The 27677-nt window shown below is 42.1% G+C and overlaps 1 protein-coding gene across 2 annotated transcripts in view; it reads left to right on the forward strand.

Moving 5' to 3' along the window:
* Positions 1-27677, forward strand: part of LOC107228000 (glutathione S-transferase 1) — a 148519-nt gene that overhangs the window by 64563 nt on the left and 56279 nt on the right. The window lies entirely within an intron of this gene.

The raw sequence follows: 27677 nt of genomic DNA on the forward strand, positions 1-27677 counted from the left end.
TCGTAATAAACTATTGGTTTTTGCTTTTATTTTTGTGTCGTATTCCGGAACAGAAAACTACTTCACATGTAATCAACACATGTAACAGCACAATTAATACAAAAGAATAAGTTAATAACAATCTTCTTGATCATTCATAGCAATATTTGCCTACACAAAAATATGTTATTATTCGACATAATAACGTATCCTTACAATGGTCTGTAGAAAGAATAGGATTAGGTAATGGAATCATCAATATTTTGAAATAGAACAGAAATACACATTTCTGCTTGTATCAAAGTATACAGGAGAATTGCTTGTCAATTTTTTTATTCCACTATATTTGATGCAAAGATCACAGTCTTTTTCATAAGGTATGATCAGTAATAAATCTTACGACCGTTGCCATACCATAGTTACAAAAATTTGAGTAAAATGTTTTCAAAAATAGTTCAACAGAAATATCATCCATTATTAAGGTGCTCCTTAAAAAGCTTATTTTAAAGAGGTCTCTGTCCAGATCGGTTCCAAAAAAAATTGCGAAAATTCTTTAAATGGTAAACAAAAACACTCGGCGACGATGATCAATCGCTAACTTCCAGTAATAAGTGCGAATTGGGAATAAGGACTGATTGATTTGTATTTGAATCATAAATGATTTGTCTCGTTTTCTATCTTCAATATTCAAAGAATTTTTATGTTAAGGTCTGAATTATTTCAGAAGTGTCAACTTGCAAAGCTACGATTTTTTCAAGCTTTCCCCGTTACAATGGGAATACTGTTGAAATAACTGACGTAATAGTTCATTTTTCCCATCGATTTTTCATCATAAGTGATAATGAGTGGTTTCTGCCCAAATGCGAAACTCAAAATGAATTTATGCTCACAAGCACACTTCCTAGTTGAACTAGAACGCTAAAGATTTTTATCAAGATTTTCTCATTTTTTTAACCCATCTAGAAAGCGCAGAGCTGGTTCAAATTCAAAAATGACCTTTTTAAGGACCACGCTGATAATTATACTAAACAGTGCTACATGTTTTGCTTCTTGTATTGTTAAGCCAATGGCCCTCTGAAAATCAAGCATGTACCTAACGCATCAGTCGATCATCAACGTCAGAGGTCCTGTAAAATAAGAAACGAACATTTCAAAAATTACTTTCCAATATCTCGTATGAATTGTAATTTGAGAAAGTGGGATTCAGAAAACTGTGTGCTACTTATGTGGTATGTTCAGGTATGTTTATCTATTGTCCAGAATGATCACGAAGATCTGACCTATGTGAAGCTGGCAACTTACTAAACGGAAAGGCATTTTTTTATATGTTAATCGATTGTACTCGGTGTGTACCTGATTGTACCACCTTCAATTTCGTTTGTACCTTAAGGGGGAAAAAAATATAAGGGGAAGAAAAATTGGTCCGCAACTCATGTGAAGCTAAATATTTTGCGTTAATGCTATTGTTAAAAGCATCGTTTGCACTCGTTTGTACCAATGTTATTTAGAAAAAAAAAAAAAAATTCGATTTATTTCCATTTTTTTCCCCTCAATTTTTCTAATTTATTTCAATTTTTTTTCCACCAATTTATTTCCTGAATAAATGAATAAATAAATATAATCGTTGGTACAAATGGGTACACACGATTTCTCGGAGGTACAATCGATATTATCGTCGGTACCAATAGGTACAAACGATTTCTCGGTGGTACAATGAAGTACAAACGATATAACCGTCCGTACGAACGGGTACAAATGATTCTCGATGGTACACACAAGTATTACCGATTTATTTGTCGGTACAAACGAGTACCAACGATTGCTCATTGGTACAAACAGGTACAAACGATTACCCGTTGGTACAATGAGGTACAAACGATATAATCGTTGATACAAATGGGTACAAACGATTTCTCGGTGGTACAATGAGGTACAAACGATATAATCGCTGGTACAAATGGGTACAAACGATATACTCATGGATAAATATGAGTAAAATCGAAAATATATGTATGTATATCGTTCGTACCTGATTGTACGCCCCTAGAACATATCAGAAAAATAATACAAATCAGCCGAAAGGCAAACAAGAATCAAGAGCAAATGGGTACCAACGAAAAAATTATTCTAGGTAATAAACAATGCTTTAGAGACCCTGGGGGCGATGCTAATAATAATACGCATGTGGAAACCATATATAAATGAAGATACTTGAATCTAAAAACCTGATAGTACCACTGGAAAATCGTCTGTAATCATTCGTACCGATACTCTTATCATTTGTACCTGCTTGTACCATCGAGAAATCGTTTGTACTCATTTGCACTGCCAAAATTTCGTTTGCACCCGCACGTACCAACGAAGATATCATTTATACTTGTTTGTACAAGTTAAAAATCGTTTGTACCCGCAAGCACTAAAAATTATATTATTTTTGCCTATTTGTACTACTCAGAAATCGTCTGTACCAGTTCCTACCATCAATAAATCGTTTGTACCTGTTTGTACCAACGAGTAATCGTATGTACTAGCTTGCACCGAGGGTTATATCATTTGCTCTTATTTTCACCGGCGATTAGATCGTTTGTACCTGTTTGTACCATCGAGAAATCCTTTTTACCCATTGATATCGACGATACTATCGTTTGTAACATATTGTACCACCGAAAAATCGTTTGTACCCATTTGTACCAACGATTATATCGTTTGTACCTCATTTTACCATCGAGAAATCGTTTGTACCAGTAGCATAGTGAGGCGGATTCTACACGCAGATTCCTGTTACCGACACTTACCGACACTTCTCCCCAGACTCGAACCCTTTTCCGCGATGACGTCACAGTCTGCCGTACCGACTTGAGGTGAAAACCGTGCAACCTTACCGACAGTTGTATCGGTCGAAGGTTAAAATGGTGCTGTTTTAACGACAATCTTACCGACCGAAGGTCAAAGTCTTTATGTAGAGCTCGTCTGCCAACGGTAGAGGGCGCAGCGGGGGCGAGAACTTTTATACCGTCCCGCATTCTTTGCCCACGATAGGACTGCTGATGTGTAACATGAACCACTCCAGATTCCTTTCCCACGGTAGGACTGCTGATGTATAACATCAACCACCTTCACATTCTTTTCCCCCGTTATCAACCATGTGACATTCCAAAATTAATAGTTCGGAAAATTATTTCTTATCCACTCCCATATCGCTGATGTGTAACATCAACCACCTCACATTCCTTTCCCATGTTATCAGCCACGCGACATTCAAAAATTAATGGTTCTGAGAATTGTTTTTCACTTACTCGGATGCCGGAATATGCCAGGGAGGGAGCAGCATGGAAAATGTCACGTGCTGACAAATCCCTCGACAACCAGTGTGGAACACCGTTACATTTGTTCAATGGAAACCCCTCTGGAAGAGGTATCGACATCACAGCAATGCGAAGGAGTGATGTTGATAAATCCCTCAATCGACGCATACAGGCTCTGCGATGTAAGAATTCAATCAACGGACAACTCGTTTTGGAAGCATCTACCCTCCCAGGAAGGATGGCTCTATTCGCTCCATACACCGGAACATATTCATCCGAAATCGGTTCTATGCCACCACTGTCTGCCGTAGGGTCTTGTATTTAAGGGGGCCACAGGGTGTGTATTGCGTAAACTGTGCGCGGGAGGAGGGTTTCGATGAGAAAGCATCGTTTCCGAAACAGGAAAGAATCCCGTTCTCTCTCATTGAGAGTCTACCGTCCTGCGTGCGATATCGTCGAGTCCAAAGAGAGTTGCAAACGCATCGATGTGGCCTCTGCAGACATCTTCTGAAATTGTACTGTCGGAAGGAAAATATTGTTTACTACCCAGAAGATGTCTTACGCAACTCGCCTACATGAGAGCATATAAGTATGCAATTTGTGAATTTTCGTAATTCTAGGTTTCTTAAATTTTTTAGAAATTACATTAAATATGTGCTTTCCTTGTTTCAGATCTCTTTAATGATCAACCAACGACAGACAGTTCAATAGTAGTAGTATTAGTAGTAGTGTATCATATAGTAATATACGAATAATTTCACAGTAGTGGAATAAACACGGTTTTTTGAAAAAATGTGGTTCATATCCCCCTGCTGGAGCGAGCGGCTTATCACCTCGACCGCATGCACGCGTGGCCAGCTTCCCAACGCGGAGCAGGACTGAACGGATCGGCTCATATTCAACCGTCAACGCCGTATATAGGTGTGTCGGCGGACCACCGCACATACTTTATGGCAGATTCCATATACATAAACGAATGTACCAGTGTGGAACACCGTTACAATTGTTCAATGGAAACCCCTCTGAAAGAGGTATCGACATCGCAGTAATGCGAAGTAGTGATGTTGATAAATCCCTCAATCGACGCATACAGGCTCTGCGATGTAAGAATTCAATCAACGGACAACTCGTTTTGGAAGCATCTGCCCTCCCAGGGAGGATGGCTCTATTCGCTCCATACACCGGAACATATTCATATACTCTGTCTGGCAAGGATGGAAATTGCAACTACATTGGAAGGTGCTGGTATACTCCACTTCAGCGCTGACTGTGTAGGACGCACCAGAAGTACCTCTCTAACCGGCATGCGCATTTACGAAAGCCGCGAGCAAAGGTGAGGTGCGGGGTCTGCCCAACCTGTGGGAAGAAGATGAGCGACCAGCACTGGGAGAAGTGCTACCTGGAGCGCTACCTCTCACGCCGGAGGCCGGGAAGCAGCAATTGCACCCTCTGCGGCCAGAGCGTGGGCGACCGACCGGGTCTCCACGCAGGCCACTGCGTGGAAGCTTTCGGTCATCTCCTCGGCGCGAAGAATGCCCCCGTCGCCCCTGCAGCTCCGAGAACCATCCACGGGGCCGGCCGAACGACCCGACAGGACGGCGCGATGCAGACGATGACGTTCCGACACCGTCTGACGGTTAGCGCCAAGGAATAGGGTGTCCAGACTAAGCAGGACACCAAGGAAAAGGGGATCCAAACCGACCCCATAGTCATCCTGGAGGGAGAAGAGGCTCCCTTCCTGATAGATTTCCGAAGGCTAAGCAAGGTCATGATTCCCGCGGTGCGATCACGAATCCTGGGACGCTGGCTCTCGCTCCAGCGAGAAACGGACCAGCTCCTCGGACCCGCGGCGGAGGACGCAACAGAGGAAGGCGATTTGATCGCCTGGGAAGAGCTGGCCGGCGAAACACCGCCCGCGACACCAGACTCTCCGGTGAACCTCGCAGATGCTCTGCAAGGTGAACCGGAGGTCGAGAAAACCTTAAAATCATCATGATACGTAATAACGAATTTACCGACGAAGAAGTAATTATCGGATTTGGCAACGCGACGTCAGAGTTTTCGCTACAAGATCTTCTGTGGCTCGTTGAGTGTGTTCGGAGAGCTCGTGTGCAACCGCACAGACTACACAAAATATATTTTCAAGACAAAACGTTAATCCTGACTTTTCAAAAATGGCAAAACAAAGTAATTGCAGTATTATCGGACATCGAACCAGCTGACGATGAACGCGAAGCTGATTTCAGCGAGTGTCGTCAGATCAACGAGGAGTAAGGAAGAAACCGAACCGTATACATCTGATGTTACCCACACAATCGAAGACACATCATTTCAGTAGCTTCTAGTAGTTTTTCAAGGATTCTGTGTGGGCGGAATACGGCTATAAAAGTCTGAATTTCAGGTCAGAAAGACAGTCTTGCATCTTCAGTCTGTCGATTGATGTGATGTTAAAGTGTACCGACATCAAGCTCGAGCTTCTCACCGACATAGATACAAAGCAGAACTAAAATAGCGTATCAATCTGTTCTTAAAAAATATTCACGACTTGAAAACCGTTATTAACCAGAAGTCAGAACTCAACAAAGTGACAAAAAAGTTCGCTAATCTAAATTTATCAAGAAACACATAACTACTGAACATTGAAAAAAAAAATGGATTTCACAAAACTCAACAAAGTTGCAAGCATGAACGAATTTCTGTCGACGAAGAAATTGACGGAGCTGGAAATTTTTCAAAATCTATAAAGTCACCAACATTCGACGAGTGCAAACGAGGCTCGGGCAGCGTGTCGTCACAGACCTGAACACCGAATTCAGCATGTTCTTACCGGCACGGATTGTGTGACTGCTGAACGAGGACGAGATCCAATATCAGAAATTGGTGCAGACGATGGAGGAGGAGCGGTTGTTCTTGCAGTATCTGGACGGTCAGTACGGTCAAATTGAATTAAAAGATGCGTCGACTCTCGCTTAATTTGTACACCGTACCTGGACAACGTGTGCAGCGTCTCCAATTATTCTACGTTGCATAACCTTTAAGAAAATTGTATACATTTTTTGACCAAGCTATTTATCTTATACTATTTAATAGTTCGACGTTCAGTATTGAATAAAAAAATGTATGTATTTGTCACTCAGCGCTAAACTATCCTGTCCACCTTAAACTCAACAAATTGTTGGTAACAGCAATTCGAATCTACTTTTACAATCTGAGAAAGTGCTATTTTGAACACCGATGAGCAAAGATGAAGGTTTTCTAAGCCACGTTTTGAACCTCGTAACTGTAACGTGAACTGTACGATGAGATTTCAGCGGACTCAGTCAAGGATAGAGTGCAAGGTCGACCAATATCTGAGTTAGCGTACGTTTAAAGCCGCAGGTCCTACGGAGTTGGGTTACTATTGATCTTGGAATGCAGAACATGATGACGTTGGTGTACAGATTAGTCCAGAATGAGATGCAAGGTTGAGGCGCGGTTGAGATTTCGTTTGACAAGTTTTTATTAATCTTACAAAAAAGTATTAGATATAATATATATATATATATATATTCGGTTTCTCAACAAAATTTTTCGAAAAGTTTCAACGATTGGAGAAAAGACGAGAATTATCACAACGATCGGACTCTTGAAAGCGCTCGCGGAAGAATTCAAACGTCTTCAGAAAACGGATGAAGGTACGTGGTCGACGAAAATAATACTTGGAATCGTGGAGTTTCGACTTGACGTTGAGCGGCCCGCGGTCAAAGGATTTCGGTGCAACGTCGAATTCTGGAAGTTTCTGAAATTTGGAATTAAAAACGGTTGGTATTGATAATAAAAAAATATTTTATTGGAAAAAAGTTAAGCTAGTGAGTACGAGAGAGTATCAAAATACGATGTCGTTCAAGAATCTGTTCTATACGACGTTGAATTCTGGAAGTTTCTGAAATAAACTTTTGACTAACAGGATAGAGGTTCTCAATCGAAAACGGATCGTGAAACAATGACTACGAGATCTGGTATTTATTTAATGAAATTGAGAATCGGTTTCGTGGAGTCAGATATCCCCTGATTCGTCGTAACTCAAATGTATTAAAATATTATCGAAGACAAAAATGGTCTGCACGCTGTGAACTACAGCATCAAGTCGTGAAACTACGACTACGAGATCATGCAGTTGTTCCTCCTGGAGCCGTGTCTCGATATGACGATGTATATATATGCGACGTATGTTCGGTAGATCAGGTCCCGGAAACATCACATCCTGTGGCGCCGGCTCCGGACTTGGCGGCAAGTTGAATACATTGGAATTTATTTAATGAAATTAAGAATCTGTTTCGTGGAGCCAGATATCCCCTGATTCGTCGTAACTTAAACGTATCAAAATATCAACGAAGACAAAAAAGGTCTGTACATTACGAACTACAGCATAAGGTCGTAAAACAATGACTATATGATCTGGTACTTATTTATTTAATGAAATTAAGAATCTGTTTCGTGGAGCCAGATATCCCCTGATTCGTCGTAACTTAAACGTATCAAAATAATATCGAAAACAAGAAAGGTCTGTACATTGCGAACTACAGCATAAAGTCGTGAAACTATGACTAGATGCGCACAGTTTGAATTAGTATCAGACATTTTGTTCAATTTCTACCACGATGGTCAACCGAAATCCATCAAATCAACGACTTCAACTTTTTTCACTCAGAATTTTCCAAACTTTTTACGTCAACTGTTGAAGCTGCAGCGACACGCGTTCCGTTGTGAAATTTTTTTTTTTTTTCAAAAACCCCTGTTTATCCCACTACTGTAACATTATTCGTATATTACTGTATGATACACTACTACTATTAAACTGTCTGTCGTTGGTTGATCATTAAAGAGATTTGAAACAAAGAAAAGACATATTTAATGTACTTTCTAAAAAAATTTAAGAAACCTAGAATCGTGAAAATTTACAAATTGTATATTTACATGCTCTCATGGACGCCAGTTACGTAAGACATCGTCTGGGTAATGGACCACCACAGTCCGCCGTTGGGTTCATCTTCAGACCTACTCTTTATCGGTATAGCCCACGCATACTTTGAAAAGATATCAATGACTGTGAGCATGTACTTGTAGCCTTTGTTTCGTCCAGCGTACGACGTCATGTCAACAAAATCCGCCCGCCAGGTCTCGTCGATGCCGCGCACGTCGATGCGGGTAGTTCCGGCGTGCAGGCTTGCGTTTCCTCGTTCATATTCCAACGCTCTTAGTCTAGTGCCAAAGAAAACACATATTTAATGTAATTTCTGAAAAATTTCAGAAACCTAGAATTATGAAAATTTACAAATTGTATATTTACATGCTTCTCGTGAACAAGAGTTACGTAAGACATCGTCTGGGTAATATACCACCACTGTCTGCCGTTGGTCGAGCCTTAAACAGATCTGAAACAAAGAAAACATATATTTGATGCACTTTCTAATAAATTTGAGAAACCTAGAATTCTGAAAATTTACAAAGTGCATATTTACATGCTCTCATGTAGGCGAGTTGCGTAAGACATCTTCTGGGTAGTAAACCATCTTTTCCTTCTGACAGAAGATGTCTGCAGAGGCCACATCGTTGCGTTTGCAATTCTCTTTGGACACGACGACATCGCGCGCAGGATGGTAGACTTTCGATGCGAGAGAACGGTATTCTTTCGTGTTTCGAAAACGATGCTCTTTCATTGAGACCCTCCTCCCGCGCGCAGTTTACGCAATACACACCCTGTGGCCCCCTTAAATACAAGACCCTACGGCAGGAAGTGGTGGTATAGAACCGCTGGTGAATGTCGCGTTCTCGATCCGCCCAGCGGATCCGTAGCGGAACTACCGATCCAGCAATCCGGATGATATCAAAAATTGCTGGATCGGTGTTGTTAAATAAACCAGCCATGCAAGCTGAAAAAATGACTTTCTGAGCTATGTGATCTGATATGTACATATATATTTTTTTCAAAAAATAATCAATCTTACTTTCATCCAATTGTTCCGCCATTCCGATGATGATGATGACTTCACGTTTTTGTCTTTTCCAGTTGGTTCTGCTGATAAAAAAAAAATGGAAAACACACACAGACAAGTTAGACAATTGTTTGAACCATAAAAGTATAGTCTATAAGTTGTATGATAAAACTAAAGAACTTTTCAACTGCACTGATTTTTTTGTCACCCACCTGCACTCCTCGCTGGATTGAGAGCAACTGATTTTTTCTCGGCACCACTTTTCGATAAGCATCTTCCTGTGTTTAGGCTACTTGAACTCAACACCACAGGCAAAGTAAACCATCCCCTCTAACGCTCTTCGAGAACGCTATCCACTCGAGTTTCCAGCGAATAGCTCACTACCACAGTTCTATCGTACGTGAGATGTGTGTAAATTTTTCTTCAAGAACTGTCTCACCATCTTACGAACTGCACTTTCGTTCGTGCAATATCTAGAAATTTCTAGACCCGGTCTGCTGCCGACACTCTCGCCGCAGAGGGTGCAATTGGAGTTTGCCGACCTCCGGCGCGAGAGGTAGCGCTCCAAGTAGCACTCCTCGCAGTGCTGGTCGTTTTCTTTCCTCCCGCAGGTCGGGCAGATGCCGCGCCTCACCTTGTCCACCGCCCGGGTCATCGTCGCTGACGTCGTTTTCGCCGGCGGAGGTACCTTCGCCAGCTTCGGCGAGGCGGTCGAAGCCGCCGCCTCAGCCGGTGCTGGTGCTGGTGCTGGTGCTCGTTCGGGTGCTGGTTCTCGTGCCGGTGCTCGTATCGCCATCTCGTACTTCGATAGGCACGAGATTGCGTGGCTCAGCTGCTCATTTTCTGGTCGTTCTGTTTCACATATAGGGCAGGGGCTGAGGTCCGAACCACCTGCCAGGTCTGCCCATCTCAAGTAGCAATTTATCCAATTGGCGCAACTCGTCTGGCTCTCGTGGCAGACCGCGCACGCCTTGTTCGCTGTCGCCCTGGCGAACGTGCGGAGATAACTTGCGTCGGACACTTTTTTCTTGATTTTTGAAATGCACTAAATTCTTTTCCAAGGTTTTCGCGACTGCTCGGGTCTGACTTCAGGAATCGAATGGCGTTGGTTAATCCCTCTGAGGTCCTCTGGCTCTCCTTCTCCTTGGTGTTGTGGTGGGAGAAGTCTCGATGTCATCTACTGTGAAATTATTCGTATATTACTATATGATACACTACTACTAAATACTACCACTATTGAACTGTCTGTCGTTGGTTGATCATTAAAGAAATCTGAAACAAAGAAAGCACATATTTAATGTAATTTCTGAAAAATTTAAGAAACCTAGAATTACGAAAATTTGCAAATTGTATATTTACATGCTCTCATGGACGCGAGTTATGTAAGACATCGTCTGGGTAATAGACTACCACTGTCTGCCGTTGGTTGAGTCTTAAGGAGATCTGAAACAAAGAAAACACATATTTGATGCACTTTCTAATAAATTTGAGAAACCTAGAATTCTGAAAATTTACAAATTGCATATTTACATGCTCTCATGTAGGCGAGTTGCGTAAGACATCTTCTGGGTAGTAAACCATCTTTTCCTTCTGACAGTACAATTCCAGAAGATGTCTGCAGAGGTCACATCGTTGCGTTTGCAATTCTTTTTGGACACGATGACATCGCGCGCAGGATGGTAGACTTTCGATGCGAGAGAACGGTATTCTTTCGTGTTTCGAAAACGATGCTCTCTCATCGAGACCCTCCTCCCGCGCGCAGTTTACGCAATACACACCCTGTGGCCCCCTCGAGTACAAGACCCTACGGTAGACAGTGGTGGCATAGAACCGATTTCGGATGTCGCGTTCACGATCCGCCCAGCGGATCCGCAGTGGAACCACCGATCCAGCAATCCGGATGATGTCAAAAATTGCTGGATCGGTGTTATTAAACCAACTAGCCATGCAAGCTGAAAGAAATTATTTTCTGAGCTATGTGCTCTGATATATAGTATTTTCAAAAAAATAATCAATCTTACTTTCATTCAATTGCTCCGCCATTTCGATGACTTTTTTGTGAATTTTTGTACACTCTAGGTAAAAAAAATGTATGAGTGCACTGATTTGGATCACCCACCTTGACAGTTTGAAAGCTTGACTGCTGATGAATTCATCAGACAGACGGAGCACCCCACTCTTCGTACAGCTTCTTCATATGTTTTAGGTTCACAATTAAACTAATACCAAATCATGAAGTGGTTGACACTTGTCGGTTACGTTTGCAGGATTTATCCTTCTCACTCTGTCCTCCTGCACTAGTGCGTAGACCTCGAAATCGTGAAACTGACACCGTGGGCAAAGTAACACATCTCCATAACGCTCTTGGAGAACGATATCTACTAGGCCTATCACAGTTCCATGTATAACTCTAGCGATTAGTTCACTCTCCAGCTCTCTCTCGTACATGAGGCGTGCGAAACTTCTTCGCCGAGTTCCAAGAACTGCCTCGCCATCTTACACGCGCTGCAGGTTCGTTCGAGAAATATCTTGAAATTTTCATTAAAGAATATTGCATACGGTTGTCCGCGAATTTTCGACAATGCGTAAGTCAGGCTGTTGTTGCTTGCTGACAAAAGGGACCGTGCTAGCGTAAAGCAGTCCTTCTAAAGCAAATCTTGCAACGATAGCTTTGTCAAGTATGTGCGATTGAAAGGAGAAAAAACAAACAAGGATTCAGAAAATTGCTTGAAAATTAATAAAATCATGGAGACGGCGCTTAAGATTTTATCTAAGAAATCTTCACCGACAGAAATTCAAAAGTGAATTCGATTTGGAACCCAAAATATCAGACGTGTTGACCAAAGTGGTAACTTTCCAAGAAAAAGACTCTGGTTGACCGTTGATCGAAATAATCGATTTGATTGTGAATATTAACAAGTACGTACTAGTACGAGGAGGTGTGTTCACATACATACCATTCCCTAAGGATATTCAAGATAAGAAGGCTGTCGTCAACATTCGTAACAGCGACTCATACCCAGTGAACACAATTATGTCAAACTGATGTCAGAATGACGTCATGTCACGTCATGATTTACGTAAGATGTGAGTCATATATGAGTCACATATGACTCATAATTTCCCACTTCCTGACGTAAGATTCTTACGTAAGATAAATGACGTAAATATGACCTCCAATTGACATCATTATGACTTAACTGACGTCAAAATGACATAACTCTGATGTCATAGAGAATTAAAGTCGGTACCGGAAGCTTACAAAAATATGACGTCCAGCTGACGTACTTGTTATTTAGCTGACGTCAAGATGACTTAAATTTGAGGTAAAATAGTGATGTAAAGTTGCTTACAAAATTGTGACGTCTGGCTGACATGATTATAACTTACCTGACATCTCGATGACATAACTCTGATGTCATAGTGATAAAAAGTATTTAAGAATGCTTATAATAATATAACTGTTACAACAGAACTTGTAAAGTCAAAATGTTTATATTTTTCATTTATAAATAGTGATTATTTTGTTACTGTACCTCTATTACAATATAATAATTAATTTTGAAATTAGTTTATATATTTTATTTATGACAATATCCTAATATTTTCAATGTTAAAAATACATTTAATGTTTGCATTTAAAGAGAATTTGCGGTAAGTTAAATTTGGACACTAAATATAAAAGTAAAAATTAAGAAATGTCATATGAAATTCCACTTATGAATTATTAAATCAATACATGATACAACATAGAACATAAATAGAAAAGTATCGTTGATCGTTTTTTTTTATACCGTCGTGACATTAGTATTATGTCACTCGTATGTAAAAGAATGACCGTAAGCTGATGCTTAAGTATGACGTTCATCGTACATCAATTTTACGTAAAATTATGAGTTGTTTCTTACGTAAGAATATGACGGTATTATGATATCCTTTTGACGTCAGAATATGACTTGTAATTTATGTAATTGTATGATTTATTTCTTACGTAAATAATATATAAATTTATGACTTTGATGTGACGTCACACATATGATAGGGATAAGACATAATATTTACGTAATATTTAAGTCACAATCATGACGTCATATAAAAGTCAAATTTTATGTCAGCACTATGTCATAATGATGTCATACTACATGACATCATATCAGAGTCATCAATAAAGTCATTTTTATGTCATATCTATGTAAAAAGTCGATGATCTCTATGTGACCTATCTATGACGTCATATGGAGGTCATGTGTTCACTGGGTATTGCTTTCTTTGGTCGGTCACCGCAGCTCTGTTCCCAGCCGGCAACAACCATCCTAACGTGACCAGCTCGTATCCGCATTTCAGCCCAGTGCTACAGTATGATGGTATAAATTTTCCTATGTCTCTAGATGAAAATTCGTAAATATTGGGGGCGGTGAAGTGGTATATTAAACTATCCGCGTCGGTATACATTAATTTTGCCTGATGTCCAAATTTCGTTTCTATACTGGAAATTGTGAATAAAGGATTTTAAAGATCTTAAATGGAGAAGCCTGCATACATTGGTTTGTTGAGTTTGACTCTCGTTTTTACGCATTTCAACTATTATCATATTTTCATTGAAGATTGTACAGCTGTGGAAATTTGTTTTGGCTATAGTAGCTCTAGCACCGTATCTTCCACCCTATTTCGTAATCAATCCAACATCTCTGTATTTCCGAACGTTCTCCATTGTCTCACCGAAAAACAGCGTTGTTCATTGATTTATAAAAAATTTTCTCGAATTTAATGTTTGATTTTTTTTCTCAAATCCATGTATTTTTTAAACCACGCTGCTTGTCTGAACTTGAGAACTCGATGAATTGTGATTAATTTGAAACCTAACTCTAAACATTGTTTTAAAACGCGATAATGAATAACGTAGTTTTGCTTGATAAGTAATTTGACCGTCAGTTTAGGTTTCAATGCTTTAATCGGAAAATGCGAATCGTAACCTGACAGATTGTGGAATATCACCAGGACAGTATGTGCGTTTTGATCTGAAAGTGAGTGAAACATCTATCATATAACCAAGTACGACCATTACAGAAAATTTTGTTAAGAAGCTGAATATTTCGACTTCCGACTTTTATCCATTTTTCAATTTCTGCTGTTAATGATGATGATTTGCCCAACGCGCGAGGCTGTCCATGTGCGTGGAGCGGTACGCATCAGAACAATTACATGAATCGGCATGACATTCGGTGAACATCGGGACCACCCTACGATATCAAATTTTTACGTTTGCAAAACATAAACACAAGGGTTCATTATATAAGACTGCCAGTCCTGGAACAGCTGATTGACAGTCAAACTCAAGTGGTGTAAAGTGTCTTGTGCCTTCGAATATATATACTTTGCCAGAAAAGAAACGGTAAGTCCTTATACCAATTGCTACCTGACGTAAATTTTTTCAATTTATCACACTCCTTTAATTCTTTTGTTCGAAAAAATTAGATATATTTCCAACTACTTAGGAAAGTTCAAGTGATTTTAAAAACATTTTCAATTACTCAAAAATCTCCAAACTCAGCTTAATAGCTTTCGAATTCGTTTCTCGCCTTAACATTTTTCAACTACTGAAACATCTTCAAATTTTCTGAATATACCCTTTTTTTGGTGAACGTCATGTTTCAACGTACTCATATTTTGAATTCACCACATTTTTTCTTCCCCCAGACCATGGTACCCAACGTTTTCAACCTACCGCCAAGTCCAGAGCCGAAGCCACCCGATGTGATGTATCCGGAACCTGATTTTCCAAATGTACGCCTCATACATATAGATCGCAACATTGAGAGGCGGCTCAACGATGAACATCTAACGGAGCTTATACACCTCGTTTCGCAACTTGATACGGTGGTTCATGGTTTATTTTTTGGGTTTATTGACACTCTGATACACTTAACTTATGATAAGTCAGGTGATATCTGGCTGCACGAAACCACTCGGTGAATTCTTTGAATAAATACATTTTTTTAAACAAACATCAATGAAACTTACCCTTAAGGAGGAGTGTTAAGATTAATTACTCTAAAAACGATCCATGTAAATTAGGTTTAAGGATTTATAAAACGTGCAGATGTGAGTGCGCCTTAAGCATACGAGTATCCGTGCAGCGTTCAACGGCATGCGCAGAACAACAAAAGAAAAATGTGTCAGTCAGCAAGGAAGTCTGTAAAATAATCTATCGTAATAATCACCTCATACTCACTCGCTTAAGTTTTTCCAACAAAATATTTTTTTTTATCATCAAGACCAACCGTTTTAATTAAGAACCTCTATCCTGTCAGCTAAGAGTTTATTTCAGAAACTTACAGAATTCGACGTCGCCCCGAAATCCTTTGACCGCGGGCCGTTCAACGTCAAGTCGAAACTCGACGATTCCGAGTATTATTTTCATCGACCACGTACCTCCATCCGTTTTCTGGAGACGTTTGAATTTTTCCGCGCGCGCTTTCAAGTGTCCGATCGTTGTGATAATTCTCGTCTTTTCTCCTATCGTTGAAGCCTTTCGCAAAATTTTTTCAAGTAACCGAATATATCTATATATTATATTTAAAATTTTTTTTATAAAATAAATAAAAACTTGTCAAACGAAATCCCAACTGCGTCTCAACCTTGCATCTCATTCTGGACTAATCTGTACACCAACATAATCATGTTTCGCATTCCAAGAGCGATAGTAACCCAACTCCGTAGGACCTGCGGCTTCAAACGTACGCTAACTCAGATATTGGTCGACCTTGCACTCTATCCTTGACTGAGTCCGCTGAAATCTCATCGTACAGTTTACGTTACAGTTACGAGGTTCAAACGTAGCTTAAAAAACCTGATCGGTGTTCAAAATAGCACTTTCTTAGATTGTAGAAGTCGATTCGAATTGCTGTTACAAAAATTTGTTGGATTTAAGGTGGACAGGATGGTTTAGCGCTGAGTGATAATGACATATAAGTTTTAATATTTTTTTATTTAATATTGAACGTCGTACTATTAAGTGGTATAAAATAAAAGCTTTGTGAAAAACTGTATACAATTTCCTTGAAGGTTATGAAACGTAAAATAAATGGAGACGCTGCACACGTTGTCCAGGTACGGTGTACAAATTAGGCAAGAGTCGACGCATCTTTTAATTCAATTTGACCGTACTGACCGCCCAGATACTGCTAGAGCAACCGCTCCTCCTCCATTGTCTGCACCAATTTCTGATATTGGGTCTCAGTAGATAAGCAAGGCGGGTTCTGAGTACAAACACCTTCTTTACCGACCGAGCCGCTCCGCGCAGCCCAGACTCAAACCCTTTTCCGCGATGACGTCACAGTCTGCCGTACCGAAGGTCAAAACCGTGCAACCTTACCGACAGTTGTATCGATCGAGGGTCAAAATCGTGCTGTTTTACCGACAATCTTACCGACCGAAGGTCTGTAGTGCTCGCCTGTCCCACGATAGGACTGCTGATGTGTAACATGAACCACTCCGAATTCCTTTCCCACGGTAGGACTGCTGACGTGTAACGTCAACCACCTCACATTCCTTTCCCACGTTATCAACCACGTGACATTCCAAAATTAATGGTTCCGAGAATTGTTTGTCCCAACGTCGCACCGAAATCCTTTGACCGCATACCGCTCGCCGTCGAAACTTGTCGAACGCATTGTTTTGTCTAACCACCTTATCAACCACGTGACATTCCAAAATTAATGGTTCCGAGAATTTGCTGATGTGTAACATGAACCACTCCGAATTCCTTTCCCACGGTAGGACTGCTGACGTGTTACGTCAACCACCTCACATTCCTTTCCCACCTTATCAACCACGTGACATTCCAAAATTAATGGTTCCGAGAATTAGTCGCGGTACAGAGCCTGCGGTGTCGGGTTACTATCGCTCTTGGAATGCCAAAAGGTGCGCGCGCATCCGTACAGCTGCCCTATAAAAAGACGTCTATCGTGATCGTCACTCTGTTCTCATCGTATTCTCATTGTGATCTGTTCTCACTCGTGAAATAACCTCGAAACGCGATGGATCTAGCAAAAGTTAACCACGTCAGCCGCCTGGAGAATCTGCCAACCAAGAAGATGTCGGAACTCGAAATTGGGGGAGTGTATGACGTCAACGGGTTACGACTGGTCAAAACAAAATTCGGGGTACGTGTTCTGGCGACAATCGATGGAGAATACAACGTCTTCTTACCACCGAGAATCGCAAGAGTTCTACAAGAAGATTCCAGTCAGCTGACTGAAATGTGTAGCATGGCCGGGGAAAATCGTCTGCAAATGAAATACCTTGGTGGAGAATTCAACAAGTTCGAATTTTCATGCAGTTATGCGCCTTAAATGAACTATGCGATCCCCCTCTACTTCCACAAAATTCATCCACGGTTCAAACAATGTTTTGTGTGTAAGTCTTACGTATAATAAACAAAAAAGATTGAAATTATGAATATTTTTTCATTTATCCTGTATACCTTTAATCCTACGTACGTTTTGTATCTAGAATTAAGTCTCAAAATCTAAGAAAATGTCCGAACACCACTAAGCAAAGACGGAGGGTTTCGAGCTGCAACTCTACGATGAGTATTTGGACGGGTTCAGACCGGAGTGCAAGGTCGGCCGATAGCCGCGGTCAGAGCCTGCGGTGTTGGGTTACTATCGCTCTAGGAATGCAAAACTCGGTTTGAGTACAGCTCGGTTAAGGATGGAGAGCAAGGTCGAATCTTACATAAGCTTCTGAAAAAAATTCTCTCTTAAGAGCTAAGGTGAAGGTATAAAATTATTTCATGAATATTCTTTAAAAGTTTTATTGAGTACAATTTTTAGAGTACGGTTGACAATTACTTCACAAAAAATAGTACAATAATTCTATTCAACAGTGTCATGACCAGGGTGATATATTCGCCAGGAATGCGGGACCGTTCTTGTAGACGCTTCTGCGCAGTAACACAAATCGTACAGCCTCGCCATCCGGACAGTACGATGATTTTGTAGCCAATTCTGGAGTATGCAAACGTTTCGTGCTGCACAGATTGCGTTGGGTATTGTGTGAAGGTCGCATCTCAGAGACACAGCTGAAGTTTTTGCAGGGTTTCAAGCGACGGGCAGTCAAAGTCCAACATATCGATGATTTCAACTTTCGGAACGATTTTGAGCAACCAATCTCGTTTTTCTTCTCCTTTTACGTACACGGTTCGAGCTTTGCACAGCCTGTCTTGAATGGTCCGCTCAACTTCCTCAAAAGGTACGGTTCCACAGCTCCAACGTAAGCCGTGAAAATCGCGTTCTAACCAAGAATTTTGGCTTTTATATTTGACGTCCAGTAAATTCCATTTGTAAGGTGGTTTGAAGAAAAACACTGAAGGAGATGCTTCCGAGTAGATTGAAATTACAGCCAATTCTTTTAACGTGAAGGTGTTGTTGAGAGGTCTACGAAAGCCTTGTACGTCAACGATGAGCTCCATCTTTGAACTGTGCGAGATGGTGGAAACGGGTCAGCTTTTATACCAACTTTTTCACCCCACCACTGAGCGGGTTGTATTCGACAATACGATCGTGAACGATCAAGCAGTACGCCGATATTTCAGCCGCATCGTCAAAGACGACTGGTGTTTGAATGCTCAAGATTTCCTCCTCCATGGCACGTAGCAGATGATAAAAAAGCAAAATCGGATTTTTATTTGTCGGAAATTCCTCTTCCAAAAGGTGTCAGTTTCAGACCCAGAGCTATCAGGAACTCCACGTTTCGAGGTGTTAGCGGTTCGGGAATCGAACGACGACTGACTTGATCGGGGCATGTCGACTTACTGATATACCTACTCTTCGACAGTCTGTTATATACAATTCCCATCGTTTATTGCGATTTGATGTGTAGTCTCACAGTGATAACTTCTCCACGAAAATTAACCAGGTCTCCGTCTTGATCCACTAACCGGAGCTGAACGTGATCTATGGTCTTGACGGTGATCGGAAGGTAAATGACGTGCGACGGTACTTCCACGATCTTATATCCTGGTGGGACGGTCGGGAAAAACTCGTGAATAGTGTGTACTTTGTGTCCATTGACGTAGGCACCCGTTGTAATGCTACACTCGACTCGCAACGCGTTGACCTTGAGTATAGTTACAGGCACGTCCGATTCGTGAGTTTTGTCAACCTCCAATACACGTGGTGTAAATCCCAAAAGTTGAGCAATGGAATCATTCGGCTCAAAGTTAATCGTGTGGTTGCATGTGATTTCGCTGCGTAATGTATTATTGTTGGGTTTGATGGCGAGTACCGATTGTTGAAGCAATCCTGGACCATGTTGAGAATACGGAGTATTTTGCGTTTACCGAGCGTGAGCAAGTGATTCCACCGGAAGAAGCACGGCCCGACTCAATAATCATATTTGACGATGTAGCGTGCGAGAAGCAGGACAATATTAGAGCCTACTTTTGCATGGGTAGACATCACGACGTTGACTGTTTCTATCTCTGTCAGACGTACGCGCGTATTCCCAAACATCTCGTGCGCGACAACGTAAACTTACTCGTGTTATTCAAACAAGACGATATGAACCTGAGACACGTATACAACGATCATGTGAACACCGATATGTCTTACACAGAGTTTAAAAGTGTGTGCTCTGCATGCTGGAACGGTGAGAAGTACGGGTTTCTGGTGATCGACAAAGACAGTGAGCTCAACGAAGGACGATACAGGAGGGGATTCGATTCTTTTGTTAGCCTGGAAAAGGAATAAAATTTACCGTTTTCGAGCGAGAGACGCAGTAGCGCTGCAGACTCAGTTGCGTCAACATGCAGAGCTCTGAAATTTCCAAGCAAAAAGATGTCCTACATCAGATCGCTCAAGCAAGTGCTGCGATCCGTCGAAAACACAGATTGCTCAAGTCGGGCAGGGAATCTACGACTCAGAAATTGAGTGACGTTTTCAAACCAGTAGTGACTCCGTTGCAAGAACTGGTGAATGTTACAAAAGACACCAAACCTGTCAAACAAGAGGTGGAAGAAATTAAAGAAGAAATAAAGGAGATGAAAAATGAAACGAAAAATGAAACTGTCTCGGAAATGGACGATTCCTTTGCTTCGGCGGGGAATGAAACAGTCGTAGAAACACCGGTCGAGGACGAGTATTTTGCACTGATGAGAGATGCGAAGACAAAAGGCGAATTGGACAACGTGTACGGTGTACGCAACCTCTCAAACGGACTGATGATCGGTGATTCGTTGATATCTTTTGAGAGTGACTACGTTCGTATTGGCGACACGCGTTACCCGAAAACGAAGGGTTTGCTGGAACTTTTGTTCAAAAAGAAGCCCGACGGTTCTTCTGTGAGCGCCGGAGATCGGGAAAATTTTAAAAACATAATCCTCGCAACGAACACGCATAAGAAGTATTACTCATCCGACGGGGCTGTTCGAAACGATAACAGTTACAAATTTAGAAATGTCATTGCCGAATTAATGGATTATTCTCCGTCACCTCGCCGAAAGGGTAAAGGTCTACTTCCGCAAGCTATGATCACTCGACAAGGTGTTGAAACGGAATACGTCTTCTGGGATGATCCAAACGAGTTGGTGGAGCGTCTTCGTTTACTCCTGGCATCTCAGGCAGCGGGAAATCCGAGTCACAATAACGAAATAATCTCCATTATCGAAGAGCTACGCGAAGCAGGAATCATTTATTAAGCAGCTCCCGTCATTTTTGCATTCATTACCGAGATGAGCATCGACGTGTTTGGACGTCAGCTGAATAAAAACACGACCGCGAGCACTCGCGGTCCTCCGGGTGTCGGGTTTCAAATAACAGCGGACGGGCATTACGATATACGGAACAAGAGACTGTGCAACGTCGCGGATCCCGCAGAGCCGAACAATGCTGTAACTTTAAAAACCTTGAGACGAAAATTCAGCGTGCTGCAAAAACGAATCGACAACCTCGATCAAATGATCAAAGCTTTGGAGATCACCACGGAGAAAGCCTTGGATACCTTCTACACAGACTTTAAAACAGGCAGAGACTTGTCGATTCGAAACGCGGAAATCATTTCCAAATTGGACACCAGACTAATAGCGTTGGAATATGAACGAGGAAAAGCAAGCACTGGTGACGGAACTGCATAAGCCTGCACGCCGGAATTACCCGCGTCGACGTGTAGACGTGCGCGGCATCGACGAGACCTGGCAGGCGGATCTTGTTGATATGACGTCGTACGCTGGGCAAAACAAAGGCTACAAGTACATGCTCCCAGTCATTGATGTCTTTTCACAGTATGCGTGGGCTGTACCGATAAAGAGCAAGTCTGGAGATGATGTTACGAAGGCAATGGAATCTGTGCTTGTCCAAGGACGGGTACCGAAAAATTTACACGTCGACAGAGGAACGGAATTTTACAACTCGAAATTCGAATAGCTTATGACACGCTACGGAATCAAACTTTACTTCACGTACAGTAATTTGAAGGCTTCGATCTGTGAACGTTTCAATCGCACGCTGAAAGGTAAAATGTGGACACGGTTCAGCATGCAAGGAAGCTACAAGTGGCTCGATATCTTATCCGATTTGGTTTCGGCTTACAACAACGCCAAACACCGAACCATAAGAATGAAACCGTCGGATGTCACCGTTGCAAACGAGAGGCTGTTATTACGTCAGGCGTACGGAGGGCTTCGAGCGATACCTACCGTATTGGCAAAGTTCAAATCCGGCGACAAAGTTCGAATCAGCAAATTCAAAAATGTCTTCGAGAAAGGTTACATTCCCAATTGGACGACCGAAATATTTACGATAAGTCGAGTGGAAAATACTCATCCTGTGACGTACAAGCTCAAAGACTACCGAGATCAACCCATCGCTGGTGGTTTCTACGAACAAGAGCTTCTCAAGGTTAAGCATCCGGATATCTATCTGGTGGAGAAGGTGCTCAAGAAGCGTGGAAGAAAAATATACGTTAAATGGTTAGGTTTTGACAATACACACAACAGTTGGATAAACGAATCGGACATGTAACATTTTAATAAATGAATTTTTTTTGTAAAAACGTATGTCCCTCTTTATTTTATATCCGATACACAACAAGTATGCGTCTTTTTTAGACAATCGACAGACATGGTACAGTTATAAATTACAAAGCTTAGGCTTGTAGCCCCACGGAAGCGTGTCGGTTGTATTTTGAAACACGATCCGCTTGTCGTCATTCCAGCTCAGTGCTACTTTCTGCTGTTCTACGGTGTATACCTCGTGCTTTCGACTCATGATCAAATGCTGATTTGAGGATAGATTTTCACGTTTCAACGCACAGTCCAAATAATCGTTAAAGGTTATTTTTCTTAACGCTGATCCTCTGACTCCTTTGGCACGTTTAGTGTCTGTCTCATCTCCCATGACTCGGAATGCGTACAGTTTAGCTCGTAACCCTACAAATTCGAGCATGATTTTGCCGTTGTTCTCGTCTTTCATCAAACCGAGAACTTTTTTGTTCGCTAGAGGCATTCCATAAGCGTTGTAAAGAGGATAATCCGACGTTCGATTCGTTTTTGCAGCACGCTGAATTTTCGTCTCAAGGTTTTTAAAGTTACAGCATTGTTCGGCTCTGCGGGATCCGCGACGTTGCACAGTCTCTTGTTCCGTATATCGTAATGCCCGTCCGCTGTTATTTGAAACCCGACACCCGGAGGACCGCGAGTGCTCGCGGTCGTGTTTTTATTCAGCTGACGTCCAAACACGTCGATGCTCATCTCGGTAATGAATGCAAAAATGACGGGAGCTGCTTAATAAATGATTCCTGCTTCGCGTAGCTCTTCGATAATGGAGATTATTTCGTTATTGTGACTCGGATTTCCCGCTGCCTGAGATGCCAGGAGTAAACGAAGACGCTCCACCAACTCGTTTGGATCATCCCAGAAGACGTATTCCGTTTCAACACCTTGTCGAGTGATCATAGCTTGCGGAAGTAGACCTTTACCCTTTCGGCGAGGTGACGGAGAATAATCCATTAATTCGGCAATGACATTTCTAAATTTGTAACTGTTATCGTTTCGAACAGCCCCGTCGGATGAGTAATACTTCTTATGCGTGTTCGTTGCGAGGATTATGTTTTTAAAATTTTCCCGATCTCCGGCGCTCACAGAAGAACCGTCGGGCTTCTTTTTGAACAAAAGTTCCAGCAAACCCTTCGTTTTCGGGTAACGCGTGTCGCCAATACGAACGTAGTCACTCTCAAAAGATATCAACGAATCACCGATCATCAGTCCGTTTGAGAGGTTGCGTACACCGTACACGTTGTCCAATTCGCCTTTTGTCTTCGCATCTCTCATCAGTGCAAAATACTCGTCCTCGACCGGTGTTTCTACGACTGTTTCATTCCCCGCCGAAGCAAAGGAATCGTCCATTTCCGAGACAGTTTCATTTTTCGTTTCATTTTTCATCTCCTTTATTTCTTCTTTAATTTCTTCCACCTCTTGTTTGACAGGTTTGGTGTCTTTTGTAACATTCACCAGTTCTTGCAACGGAGTCACTACTGGTTTGAAAACGTCACTCAATTTCTGAGTCGTAGATTCCCTGCCCGACTTGAGCAATCTGTGTTTTCGACGGATCGCAGCACTTGCTTGAGCGATCTGATGTAGGACATCTTTTTGCTTGGAAATTTCAGAGCTCTGCATGTTGACGCAACTGAGTCTGCAGCGCTACTGCGTCTCTCGCTCGAAAACGGTAAATTTTATTCCTTTTCCAGGCTAACAAAAGAATCGAATCCCCTCCTGTATCGTCCTTCGTTGAGCTCACTGTCTTTGTCGATCACCAGAAACCCGTACTTCTCACCGTTCCAGCATGCAGAGCACACACTTTTAAACTCTGTGTAAGACATATCGGTGTTCACATGATCGTTGTATACGTGTCTCAGGTTCATATCGTCTTGTTTGAATAACACGAGTAAGTTTACGTTGTCGCGCACGAGATGTTTGGGAATACGCGCGTACGTCTGACAGAGATAGAAACAGTCAACGTCGTGATGTCTACCCATGCAAAAGTAGGCTCTAATATTGTCCTGCTTCTCGCACGCTACATCGTCAAATATGATTATTGAGTCGGGCCGTGCTTCTTCCGGTGGAATCACTTGCTCACGCTCGGTAAACGCAAAATACTCCGTATTCTCAACATGGTCCAGGATTGCTTCAACAATCGGTACTCGCCATCAAACCCAACAATAATACATTACGCAGCGAAATCACATGCAACCACACGATTAACTTTGAGCCGAATGATTCCATTGCTCAACTTTTGGGATTTACACCACGTGTATTGGAGGTTGACAAAACTCACGAATCGGACGTGCCTGTAACTATACTCAAGGTCAACGCGTTGCGAGTCGAGTGTAGCATTACAACGGGTGCCTACGTCAATGGACACAAAGTACACACTATTCACGAGTTTTTCCCGACCGTCCCACCAGGATATAAGATCGTGGAAGTACCGTCGCACGTCATTTACCTTCCGATCACCGTCAAGACCATAGATCACGTTCAGCTCCGGTTAGTGGATCAAGACGGAGACCTGGTTAATTTTCGTGGAGAAGTTATCACTGTGAGACTACACATCAAATCGCAATAAACGATGGGAATTGTATATAACAGACTGTCGAAGAGTAGGTATATCAGTAAGTCGACATGCCCCGATCAAGTCAGTCGTCGTTCGATTCCCGAACCGCTAACACCTCGAAACGTGGAGTTCCTGATAGCTCTGGGTCTGAAACTGACACCTTTTGGAAGAGGAATTTCCGACAAATAAAAATCCGATTTTGCTTTTTTATCATCTGCTACGTGCCATGGAGGAGGAAATCTTGAGCATTCAAACACCAGTCGTCTTTGACGATGCGGCTGAAATATCGGCGTACTGCTTGATCGTTCACGATCGTATTGTCGAATACAACCCGCTCAGTGGTGGGGTGAAAAAGTTGGTATAAAAGCTGACCCGTTTCCACCATCTCGCACAGTTCAAAGATGGAGCTCATCGTTGACGTACAAGGCTTTCGTAGACCTCTCAACAACACCTTCACGTTAAAAGAATTGGCTGTAATTTCAATCTACTCGGAAGCATCTCCTTCAGTGTTTTTCTTCAAACCACCTTACAAATGGAATTTACTGGACGTCAAATATAAAAGCCAAAATTCTTGGTTAGAACGCGATTTTCACGGCTTACGTTGGAGCTGTGGAACCGTACCTTTTGAGGAAGTTGAGCGGACCATTCAAGACAGGCTGTGCAAAGCTCGAACCGTGTACGTAAAAGGAGAAGAAAAACGAGATTGGTTGCTCAAAATCGTTCCGAAAGTTGAAATCATCGATATGTTGGACTTTGACTGCCCGTCGCTTGAAACCCTGCAAAAACTTCAGCTGTGTCTCTGAGATGCGACCTTCACACAATACCCAACGCAATCTGTGCAGCACGAAACGTTTGCATACTCCAGAATTGGCTACAAAATCATCGTACTGTCCGGATGGCGAGGCTGTACGATTTGTGTTACTGCGCAGAAGCGTCTACAAGAACGGTCCCGCATTCCTGGCGAATATATCACCCTGGTCATGACACTGTTGAATAGAATTATTGTACTATTTTTTGTGAAGTAATTGTCAACCGTACTCTAAAAATTGTACTCAATAAAACTTTTAAAGAATATTCATGAAATAATTTTATACCTTCACCTTAGCTCTTAAGAGAGAATTTTTTTCAGAAGCTTATGTAAGATTCGACCTTGCTCTCCATCCTTAACCGAGCTGTACTCAAACCGAGTTTTGCATTCCTAGAGCGATAGTAACCCAACACCGCAGGCTCTGACCGCGGCTATCGGCCGACCTTGCACTCCGGTCTGAACCCGTCCAAATACTCATCGTAGAGTTGCAGCTCGAAACCCTCCGTCTTTGCTTAGTGGTGTTCGGACATTTTCTTAGATTTTGAGACTTAATTCTAGATACAAAACGTACGTAGGATTAAAGGTATACAGGATAAATGAAAAAATATTCATAATTTCAATCTTTTTTGTTTATTATACGTAAGACTTACACACAAAACATTGTTTGAACCGTGGATGAATTTTGTGGAAGTAGAGGGGGATCGCATAGTTCATTTAAGGCGCATAACTGCATGAAAATTCGAACTTGTTGAATTCTCCACCAAGGTATTTCATTTGCAGACGATTTTCCCCGGCCATGCTACACATTTCAGTCAGCTGACTGGAATCTTCTTGTAGAACTCTTGCGATTCTCGGTGGTAAGAAGACGTTGTATTCTCCATCGATTGTCGCCAGAACACGTACCCCGAATTTTGTTTTGACCAGTCGTAACCCGTTGACGTCATACACTCCCCCAATTTCGAGTTCCGACATCTTCTTGGTTGGCAGATTCTCCAGGCGGCTGACGTGGTTAACTTTTGCTAGATCCATCGCGTTTCGAGGTTATTTCACGAGTGAGAACAGTTCACAATGAGAATACGATGAGAACAGAGTGACGATCACGATAGACGTCTTTTTATAGGGCAGCTGTACGGATGCGCGCGCACCTTTTGACATTCCAAGAGCGATAGTAACCCGACACCGCAGGCTCTGTACCGCGACTAATTCTCGGAACCATTAATTTTGGAATGTCACGTGGTTGATAAGGTGGGAAAGGAATGTGAGGTGGTTGACGTAACACGTCAGCAGTCCTACCGTGGGAAAGGAATTCGGAGTGGTTCATGTTACACATCAGCAAATTCTCGGAACCATTAATTTTGGAATGTCACGTGGTTGATAAGGTGGTTAGACAAAACAATGCGTTCGACAAGTTTCGACGGCGAGCGGTATGCGGTCAAAGGATTTCGGTGCGACGTTGGGACAAACAATTCTCGGAACCATTAATTTTGGAATGTCACGTGGTTGATAACGTGGGAAAGGAATGTAAGGTGGTTGACGTTACACGTCAGCAGTCCTACCGTGGGAAAGGAATTCGGAGTGGTTCATGTTACACATCAGCAGTCCTATCGTGGGACAGGCGAGCACTACAGACCTTCGGTCGGTAAGATTGTCGGTAAAACAGCACGATTTTGACCCTCGATCGATACAACTGTCGGTAAGATTGTAGGTAAAACAGCACGATTTTGACCCTCGATCGATACAACTGTCGGTAAGGTTGCACGGTTTTGACCTTCGGTACGGCAGACTGTGACGTCATCGCGGAAAAGGGTTTGAGTCTGGGCTGCGCGGAGCGGCTCGGTCGGTAAAGAAGGTGTTTGTACTCAGAACCCGCCTTGCTTATCTACTGGTCTCGTCCTCGTTCAGCAGTCGCACAATCCGTGCCGATAAGAATACGCTGAATTCCTCCCACCAGGCACACAGAATCCTTGAAAAACTTCTAGAAGCTATCGAAATGATGTGCCAT

Source organism: Neodiprion lecontei, chromosome 1 (assembly GCF_021901455.1).
Source record: "Neodiprion lecontei isolate iyNeoLeco1 chromosome 1, iyNeoLeco1.1, whole genome shotgun sequence".
NCBI lineage: Eukaryota > Metazoa > Arthropoda > Insecta > Hymenoptera > Diprionidae > Neodiprion > Neodiprion lecontei.